This window comes from Beta vulgaris, chromosome 8 (genome assembly GCF_026745355.1).
Source record: "Beta vulgaris subsp. vulgaris cultivar EL10 chromosome 8, EL10.2, whole genome shotgun sequence".
Classification (NCBI taxonomy): Eukaryota; Viridiplantae; Streptophyta; class Magnoliopsida; order Caryophyllales; family Amaranthaceae; genus Beta; species Beta vulgaris.
The window spans coordinates 36,678,894-36,689,330 of NC_079209.1; the positions used below are offsets into that span (position 1 = coordinate 36,678,894).

At 34.4% G+C, this 10,437-nt stretch overlaps 1 non-coding gene across 1 annotated transcript; it reads left to right on the forward strand.

Moving 5' to 3' along the window:
- Positions 1-481: 481 nt before the first annotated feature.
- On the forward strand, positions 482-588 carry LOC125492977 (small nucleolar RNA R71). Its single transcript, XR_007269362.2, has one exon. It is a non-coding gene; the product is annotated as a small nucleolar RNA R71 (small nucleolar RNA).
- Positions 589-10,437: the final 9,849 nt, after the last annotated feature.

The following is a 10,437-nucleotide window of genomic DNA, read 5'->3' on the forward strand; positions in this document are numbered from 1 at the left end:
AAAAATTAGGATGATCTCTCCAACCTGGGTTGTATGTGTTAGAGTATGGGTTGTGTGGAGGTCTCTGCTGAAAAACATTTGCATGCGCCATTTGATTCGATCAGGTTGATTGTAGCAACAATCATGACCAAAGTGGCCTTGTACACCACACACTTCACAAAAGGAAGAAGTAATAGGAGTCATGGAAGACATCGCATTAATACTCACCAGAGGAGTACTAGACTGCAAAGATTTCAGTGAGTCCATCTTCATGCTCAACTGGGCTACTTGTGAAGACAACAAGGCATATGCATCAACATCCAACTTTTTCTTTGTAATAGTCCTGGAAGAACTATGATCATTCTCTGCTAAGTTGGCCAAAAAATTATACCCTTCATCCACCTCCTTTTCTAAGAAGACTCCCCCTGCAGATGAATCAATTGTACTCTTGATATGGGGTTGTAGACCATTGTAGAATGCTTGGGTGATGAACCACTTATCCAGATTGTGGTGTGGGCATTCTCTCTGCAGATCCTTGAACCTATTCCATGCTTCCTTCAGTGTTTCATCGGGTTCTTGTTGGAAGGTGGCAAGCTTATGTCTTATTTCTGCAGTCTTGGTGGGAGGGTAGTACTCTTTCAGGAATGCTTCAGATATAGCACTCCACTCAGTTTCATTAACATCGTTCAGCCACTTCTGTGCCTTGTCCTTTAATGAAAATTCAAAGACCATGACCTTCAACTGATCAGGAGTGACCCCTTGGTGCTTAACGGTACGACAGAGTTGTTGAAACCGTTGTAAATGATTTGCAGGGTCTTCAGATGGATGCCACCAAACTGATTCTGCTGGATCATATTAATGAGGCAGGCTTGATTTCGAAGTTGACTGCTTGTATATCAGGCATAGTAGGGCCTGTGGGAACATTGCCAGGAGAAGGTACCCCATAAGACTTCAATGACTTAGGAGGCATAATTGGTTCTGTTGGTTCTTCCGTGGTTTTTCCTGATTAGCAGACTGCTTTTTCTTCTTTTGTGTCTTCTTGAGCTGCCGGATGGTTTTCTCAAGATCAGGATCAGTCGAACTGGAGAACCTGTTCTTTTAGACCTGGGCATAAAAGAAACAAAGAAAAATGTGCAGTGAGATGGCCTCAATTGGAACTTGAAGTTCCAATGAGACAGCAAGAAATAGTCAAATAATTAATCAGAAAGCTATAGAAACTAGCCGTCTCCCCGGCAACGGCGCCAAAAACTTGATGTGGTTTAAAATATACCATAAGTGCATCGTGTCTGTTTAGCAGAAACTGGAAAATACAGGTCGATCGACAGGGAGAGGAGTTCTACAGATTTATGTCAATTATCTAACTACTTCCAGAGAGGAAAATAATTGAGAATATAATAACTAACTAGAAATAAAGCAGAAAAATGAGAATTTATCAAATAATTAAAACCTAGGGCAATCGATCGGTCCACCATGCTTATACCAGTTTAATCAATATAATATAGTTCAACAACACTTGGATTGAGGTTCGAATAAATGAAGTATTTCGTTAATCCTTGGTCAGGCATTAACAACTCCTAGATTAACATATGCCAGTACGGTCGTTCAACATAATCAAATCTACCTATTGTAATAAGCCTCTAATGAATATGATCTTTCGATTCTAATTCTTATTAGCTAAACATAACTCATGATATTGCCAATTACATGAATTAAAAAGTATAACAAATCAACAGGAATTATTCTATTAATCCAATTATTGAAGAACATCAAACCACAATAAAAAGGTATAAACATGGCTTCCCTCTCTAAACCCTAGAAATAGACTACTCACTGATTATAATAAAGAACTCAATAAACATGATCAAAGTAAAAAATTCATTAAATTAAATAAAGTAAAGAAGAATACCGAATGATTGAAGAACAATGAAAAGGAAATCGACGATCTATATAATCTTCAATGTAAAAGTTCAACAAAACTCGAGAAAATAAACTAAGTATTTTGGCCCTAAAAACGTATATAATGAGATAGATAAACGAAAATACTAAAAACCTATTTATACTATTTACAAAACCGGCTAAAAAACCCGAAAAAACGCGTCCCGAGAAACCGCCCGGTCGACCGACGGTGATTCACAACTTACGACAAAAAAGCAAATCCGCCCGGTCGATCGGGCGAACCCGCCCGGTCGGGCGTGTAAGCAAATTTTCCCATTTGGTCGCCCGGTTTACCGGGCTAACATTCCTTGACTTTTGGTGAAAAAATAATTTCGCCCGGTCGGGAAAAACCGCCCGGTCGACCGGGCGGAGAAACAGTGATTTTGCGTCAACTTGTGAAGGCTGTATCTCTCAAACCAGATGTCGGATTGGGGCGTGTGACCTATCATTGGAAATCCCTTGAAGTCTAGTTTGCAACCCAATTAGAATTTTGTGATTATCGATTGTATATCAAACGTTATGGCTAAAATAGTAAACAGGTGTCAGTTTTGACACTTCGTTCACTAACTCTTTGTTTCATTCTAACTCGAAATCGTCCCGAATGGATGCATTGTGATCCTTGAGCAATATATCTTCATCTTCCATGATTGATAAGTTTGATCTTAGGTAATCATAATCAATTTGCATCAAAGTAACCTGAAAATGATCAAAACACGCAAACGGGGAGTAGTAGAGCACAACTTACGTAATTCATTCCATTATGCACCTAAATGCTCTAAAAGGAGTTCTAAATGCAATCAAAATGCATCTAAAAACTATATATATATATATGTATATATATATATATGTATATATATATATGTATATATATATGTATATATATATGTATATATTATATATATGTATATATATATATATGTATATATATATATATGTATATATATATTATTATATATGTGTGTGTGTGTGTGTGTGTGTGTGTGTGTGTGTGACATATTAGTGACTTTTAAGGTTGTGAAAGTGGCCACTCAATTTGTCTACACAAGGTACGTACATACCTATGTGTTGATTAGATTAGTATCATGATTCTAATAAGGATGAGAATTATGTAGTATCATGTATAGGAAACTATTTTGGTTCATATGTGATTTTTATTAAGTTGGATTTGCATGTTTTATGTCGTTGTGTAAACTTGTCAGTTATGATATTTATATTATGTTTGTATGGTATATTGAGGCAAGCATATGGGATATGGTAACTTTATTTTATTAATTCTATATATATATATATATATATATATATATATATATATATATATATATATATATATATATATTGGTTGGATCATAATTGTTTGGATCATAATTGAATCATGTTGTTCCCTTTTGATTATTTAATTACTTTATGAGGACCGAGTGAGGGCCTTATTTGGTAAGTTGATTATTACACAAATGAAAGGTTGGTTGTTGACTAGGTTCAACAAATAAAGAAAGATTATGGATTAAAGTTGGAATTAATATTAAGTTATTAAGTTGTTTATTGATCACCTTATCTAATCATAAGATAAAAATGGAAGCTTATGATTGTTTGATGATTATAATATTTCTTCTATGTGTGAGTCATAACAAGGAATAAATTATTGATCATGTAAAGTGAAATGTGAATAGTAATAGCTTTAGACATGTGCACGTCTGAAGTGTTGGACAAGTATGAATTGGAGTACATGGTGGTTGTGAAGTAATTAAATTATTCCATCTAAAGTAATTAAATTATTGCTTGTGAAGTTTAGCTCAGTAAAACGTGTCTGCAAGGTATTATTTACTTATATTTTTTTATTAGTATCATGTTAGGATTGTTTATTTACTATGTAGTACTCAGCTTTGCTGATTACGTGCTTTGTGTGTGTTTGTTGATCATGACTACGCCTTATTGATCATGTGATGACCCTCTTAATGAGCAGTCTCTAGGGATCAATAGTGTATCGTCCATCTATAGGTTTGAAGATGATGCATCATGGGTTCGTGATTGGAGAGCTTATGTAGATTATTTTATCATACTTTGACTTTTATTTTTCGTAATTGGCTATTGTCGTTAAAGTTGACTTTTGAGTTTGACTTTAACTTTGTTTGTTTGAATTTTTAGAGTTGACTTTTTGGTTGACTAAGTTTATTTATTATGTTTTCCGCTGCGAAATTTTGAATAAGCCGATACGTTATCACACGGGCGATAATGCTTTGATAATTCTCCAAGTTTTATATTAAAAAGGTATTTTGAAAAATAGAGAATTATTGGGTTGTTACACTCGAGCCCTTAACTTCTCAATATATCCATTACCGACTAGACAAACTTGTTCATGAATATTTTAATTTGGAATATTTTATTGAAGAACTAGACTATTATTTTGGTATTTTATCATTTTAAAACTGAAAAAACAGGCGTAATAAAATGTGAGTAAAAAAAATATTGCAAACTCTTAATACATTTAAGACCTATTTCAGACACATTTTGGATCCGAGTAAGGACCCAAAATTTTCAGTCCCTATGGGTTTGGATCCAAATAACTATTTATGGGTCTGGGTCTGAGGACCCGCGAGACCCATTAAATTTGGTTAAGGGTACAATGTTTTAAGACCTTGTGATCATGAGTTTGGCTGCACTCGCTCCAAATCCGACACGTGTCCATCTTTACACCTGATAATCATCATCGCTCATAAACATCACCATGATAAAAATCAAAGTATGCCTTTTCTCAACAAAAAAAACAACTTAGTGTTTTTTTATTCGACATACCATTGGTTTTCTAGTTTAAGTTGAGCAATTTGATCTAAATTATGTACAAATAAATGAACGTGCTGATATAAATTTCTGAGGGTCATTTAATTAATTCAATCTCCTTATATTTTTTTGATTGAAGTTACCGAAAATATTTTCATGATTTAGATTATTAACATAATATTGAAACTGTAAATATTTCATGTATAGTAACTAGCTCCTTGCGCATATTGTCTTTCTTTTCATGTATATTATTTACTTTATGTTTTTCACCTTGTATATTTTTACTAATCAAGACCTAAATAAAATGTTCCAATGTTAATGTAGAATAATTTTGTAATATCCCGTAATTTTAGAACTCCTAAATAATTATTTTCTGCAAATAATGAAATTCATGATTTTTTCCATTTCAAATTATAATTATTATTTTAATATTTTATTTATTACTTAGTATATATATATATATATATATATATATATATATAATATTAATAATAAAAAATTCTATTTTGAAGCAAACATCTTGCGAAGAGATTGTTTCCAAATAATTTCGTCAGTTTTATCAAGCAAATCTGTCAAATTGATTGCTCAATCAATTACCACCCCAAAATCTTCTCAATCAAATTTAAACTTTCCCCCTTTGTGTCAATCAGATCTCCTTCCTTCTTGAATTTTTCCTCTCTTCCTCTACTAGGACTATAAATACCGGACTTCTACACCACTTTCAAGCATCATTTTCGTTTCGAAATTCAGTAGGTAAGAAAACATTTCACATCACCATATTTTTGAGGAGAAAATAAAATATGAAAGAGAGTTAGTGGTGTTGTACCGCCGCTGCTACCACTAGTACATCGGACTGGCCGACTGATCCTCTTCTCTTTATTCTTCTTTACCTTCTTTCTTCTTTCTCTCTCCTCTGGTCTTTGTTTTTATTTTTTCGAAAGAAAACTAGTTCTGTAGAACCAGAAAGGTTTTCTTTTTTCTTTGCAACTTTAATTGTTTTACTTGTTTTACTTTTTGATTTTTGAAGCCCTTCCACGTATCTCATGGTTTCAAGACAATAATGAGTTGTCATTTTATTTTTTTTTTTTTTTTTTTGTTTTTCTTTTTCCTTTTTTTTTGGTCACTAGTTTCTTTCTTCTGTTTTTAAGCAATTAACTCTATATAACTTTTGACTCTTCAAATATTTTAATAAAACTTTTATAATATTGTTATCCTTCAACTTAACAACTTAGTAATTTTCGGATATTACATAGGACTAATTTAGTTCATTTACTTACTATTATAGACGGAGATTTTGTAGAAGGAGCTTTCTAGGGGTGACTTTATTATTCGTATCTGCGCTACTTGAGGTAATTTTGATGTTCATCGTACTCTATTTTTTTTTCAAACGATTATCAATGTGATTGTATGATTATGTGGTTATGTATGTAACAAACAATTTATAGACTAATGTCATAAATTTATGAGTTAGTAATTACTATTATAAGAGTATGATTCTCATAATACTATGAAACTAGAGTATGTTATTATAATTTTGGTAATAGTATAAATTTATTATAATCATGTGATTTATTTGGAACAAAGATTACTAAAGTATTAGTATGTGAATATTCTTGTAGAGAACCTATATGACTAGAGTATGTTATATGTTAAAACAACTTGTGGAATTGCAGGTTTATCAACTTGAGAACTTGTGTTTATTTTGACCTTTTAATAAAAACTAAGGAGGGTAATCAATGAAGCCCGAAAAGGTGTTGAACAGGTTGCCCTATATGATGGTATAACTATCTATAGGTTGATTACTATATACGTGTAACACCCCGATAATTCTCTCTTTTTAGAAAATACTTTCATAATATACAAGTCGAGAATTACCCAAGTATTATCGCCCGTGTGATAACGTATCGGCTTATTCAGAATTTTGCAGCGGAAAACAATTAACTAAACTTTAAGTTTATTAAAACTCAATAAGTGAATAACAAATGTTTAGGACTTAAACAAACCAACTTAAATAACTCAACCAATTGAAATAAAACATGTTCTTAAGAATGCAGAAATTAAACTATGCTAGATACACAGTCTCTCCACTCCAGATTCCCGATGATGCACATCTGCGAACCTGTAATGTCAATGCTATATCGACTCTGCTCACCATGAGGATCGTCACAGGATCAATAAGGCAAAGCCATGATCACAATCACAAACAAAGCACGTAATCAGCAAAGCTGAGTACTACATACCAAAACATAAACATTCCTAACATGATACTAAATAATAACGTGTAGGAATAAATAATAAATAATCATATAATAATCTGCAGGCAACTTTTACTAAGCTAAACTCAAAACATCTTTTTATTACTTTAATGGAATAGTTATTGGACTATGAGTTGTCCTACCAACCAGCCTTCATTACGAAGACGATATCGATGAACCTTTGACTAAAAAGAGGAATGGGGATCAACCATCCTCGAAAAGCTATGGCACGCTCACCATAACCCCAACTCCCAACGTCCAACTCTAGACGTGCACCAGTCTAGAATCTACAACTATTCTCGTTTCACTTTACGTTAATTACCAATTATTACTTGTCATGACACCACACATACAAGCAACACTTAAATAATCAAAACATCACAAATGGCTTCTTTTATCTTAGGATTTAATAAGTGATCGCAATTTACAATCCAAAATTACTTCCTTTAATCCAATCCATTTTAATTGTTGAACCTAGCCAACAAACCATCTTACCTTTATATAGGCATACTTCCAACTTACCAAATAACGTCCACAGTCCTCATAAGATAATAAAATAATACTCATCAAAGAATACATGAACAACATGATTCAATTTCTCTATAACGTATATCAATTCATCATACGAATTAATAAATAACTTCCTTTTCATGCTTGCATCAAATAATCCATACAAACATACAATCCAGTACTCAAAATAAATCTCAATTCACATGCTTGCACACAGGTATAAAACATGTAATAATCAAATACTAGAAATCATATATATATATGAACATAATAAGTTCATATACATGATACTAAAAATCTCTTTAAACATGATACTAATCACATAGCACGCAATTATGTACGTACCTCGCGTAAACTAGCCTGTAGGCCACTTTTATTTCTCTAAAAGTTCCCTACGAATTATTCTCTGTCTAGAAAACAACAAAATCGAAATTAACAACCTTAAATAAAAATTACAGCAACTTTAAATAATTTAAAACCCCCTTTAAATACGTTTAAAAGTCGATTTTAATATCAAAACTTGAATGATTTTTAATTCCTAGCATAGTACTACCATACTAGCAATTAAAAACTCTATAAATAAACCCTTTATGAAATTACAGCAACTTTAATAATTAATAAACCTCCTTAAAACATGTATAACATACTTAAAATCATATTCTAAGTTAATCTCATAATGCTACTATGGTTTTCTAGCAATTTAAAACCCTAAAAACTCATGTTTTCATGATTAAAACTAAGAATCTAATCATAATAACAAATCTGAAATTTTTCTTATATTATAAACTATAGATAACAGAAATTACTTTTTTTTTAAAAAAAAAAAAGGCAAGACAAACTAGGCTAGCCTCTCTCATGAGACCAACCTAAGGCATCCTTTCGGATGATAGAGAGGAGAGCCGAATCCCGAGTCTCCCTCGAAAGAAAAAGATTAGGGCATAAGTGCCCCTTGTGCGCCATAAAATCCGCCGCTCCATTAGCTTCCCTAAAGCAGTGGTTGATTATCACCCTATCAAACCTGCGCAAGTCAACATCAGCATCCAGACACCAAAGAATGAATTTCCCATGGGATCTCCCACAACTTTCTAAGAGAATTGATAACAGACAGGTTGTCGCCTTCAATGTGTATATTTTTGATACCAATACTCAAAGCTGCCTTAATACCTTCCCTCATACCCCAAGCCTCAGCTTTAAGGATAGAGCAAGACTTAAAAAGACGCTTAGCACCTAATAGTAACGACTTACCCTGACTATCCCGAATGATAAACCCAAACGACGAATCACCATTACCCGTTTGGACCCATCAAAATTGAGCTTAGCCACAGAAACTTCAGGAGCCGACCACCAAACATCAACCAAACGACGGCCCAATCTAGCCTGCTGAGATCCGAAATTCGAAAAGGAAAGAGAGGAGGGAGGAACCTCCTCCTTCGAATCAACAAACCAAACCTTAGCAAAATTCTGGACTAAAGAGACAATTTTGAACACCGAAACCCCCTCATTATGGAAAATAACCCGATTCCTATTGAACCAAACAAACCACCAACAAATTGACAACTTACAAAATGATCACGAGACATAGAAGAACGCAACCCACCTAAAATACTCACAATGTCACTAGACTGGTCAACACAAGGAATCAGAGGCCAATCCCCTGAAGCATTTAAAGAGAAGGCCACATCCTGTAAAACAGGACACCCCAAAGAGAACATGGAAAGAGTCCTCACAATGAAAGCTGCACAAATCACACTCCTGTGGAAAAAAAACATGACTCTTCTCAAGACGCGCTTTAGTCGAGAGGCCATCCATACAAATTTTCCACAAGAAAAACTTAATCTTAGGAGGAATAGGCAGATCCCAAATCCAAAGAAATTTAACATGATCCGGGGGATGAAGCCCTAGACCTTGAGCCAGCCTAGCACCTGATCGAACAGAATACACCCCATCCGGAGAAAGCCCCCACACCTGCTTATCAGCCATCACAGACGAAGGGATAAAAATCTCGGAGATATCCAGCAGCACATACTCCGGGACCACTCCACGAAGCAACTCAACATCCCATGAATTAGAAAGGGAAATAAAAGAGTTAACACAAATACGATCCATGTCAGGCGGAATAGGAAGGACATTCGCTAAAGGGAAAGGATAAACCCAATTGTCATGCCAAAAGGAAATAGAGGCGCCATCACCCACCACCCATCGCAAACCTTTCTTAAAGAGGGGCCGAAGCTTCAAAAGATTGCGCCACTACCAGGACACAATCGACAACGGAGAGTAACTCCAAAGAGAGTCCGACTTAAGATATTTCTTAGAAACCAAGGAGACCTAATTATTATTAGGATCAGAGATAATCCGCCATAATAATTTCGTCTGCAAAGCAACATTATTTATGTTGGCCTTACGAATGCCAGACCACCAAAGCACTTTGGTTGACAAACTTTATCCCACCCAATAAGGTTTGCTGATTTACAATCCGGGGATTTGTTCCACAAAAAAATCCTATTTATCTTATCAAGATCCTGAAGCACCCCCCCCCCCCGGGGCGAGAAAAACTTTGCATCATAAAAGAAGATTTAGCAGCCAAATTAGCTTGGACCAACACAGCACGACCAGCATGAGATAAAGAATTTGCCTTCCATTTCGTTAGCTGCAACATCGAATTCTCAACAACTTCAGAGAAAGTGGTCTTATTAACCCTATCAGAGATGATCAGACAACCGAGATATTTACCCAGACAAAGAGAATGAGACACAGATAAAATATCTTGAAACGCAGAGAGGCCTCCTCGGGAACATTTTTGAACATTGAAATGAGGACTTATGGAAATTAACAAGCTGACCTAAAATATGACAATAATGATCAAGTACCCCTTTAATGGCAATGTAGCTTTCCTGAGTTGCCTGAACAAAGATCATTGTGTCATCAGCAAATGTAAGAAATGGGATTCGCAAACCAGCCCTGCCAACCTTAATACCAATCAAAT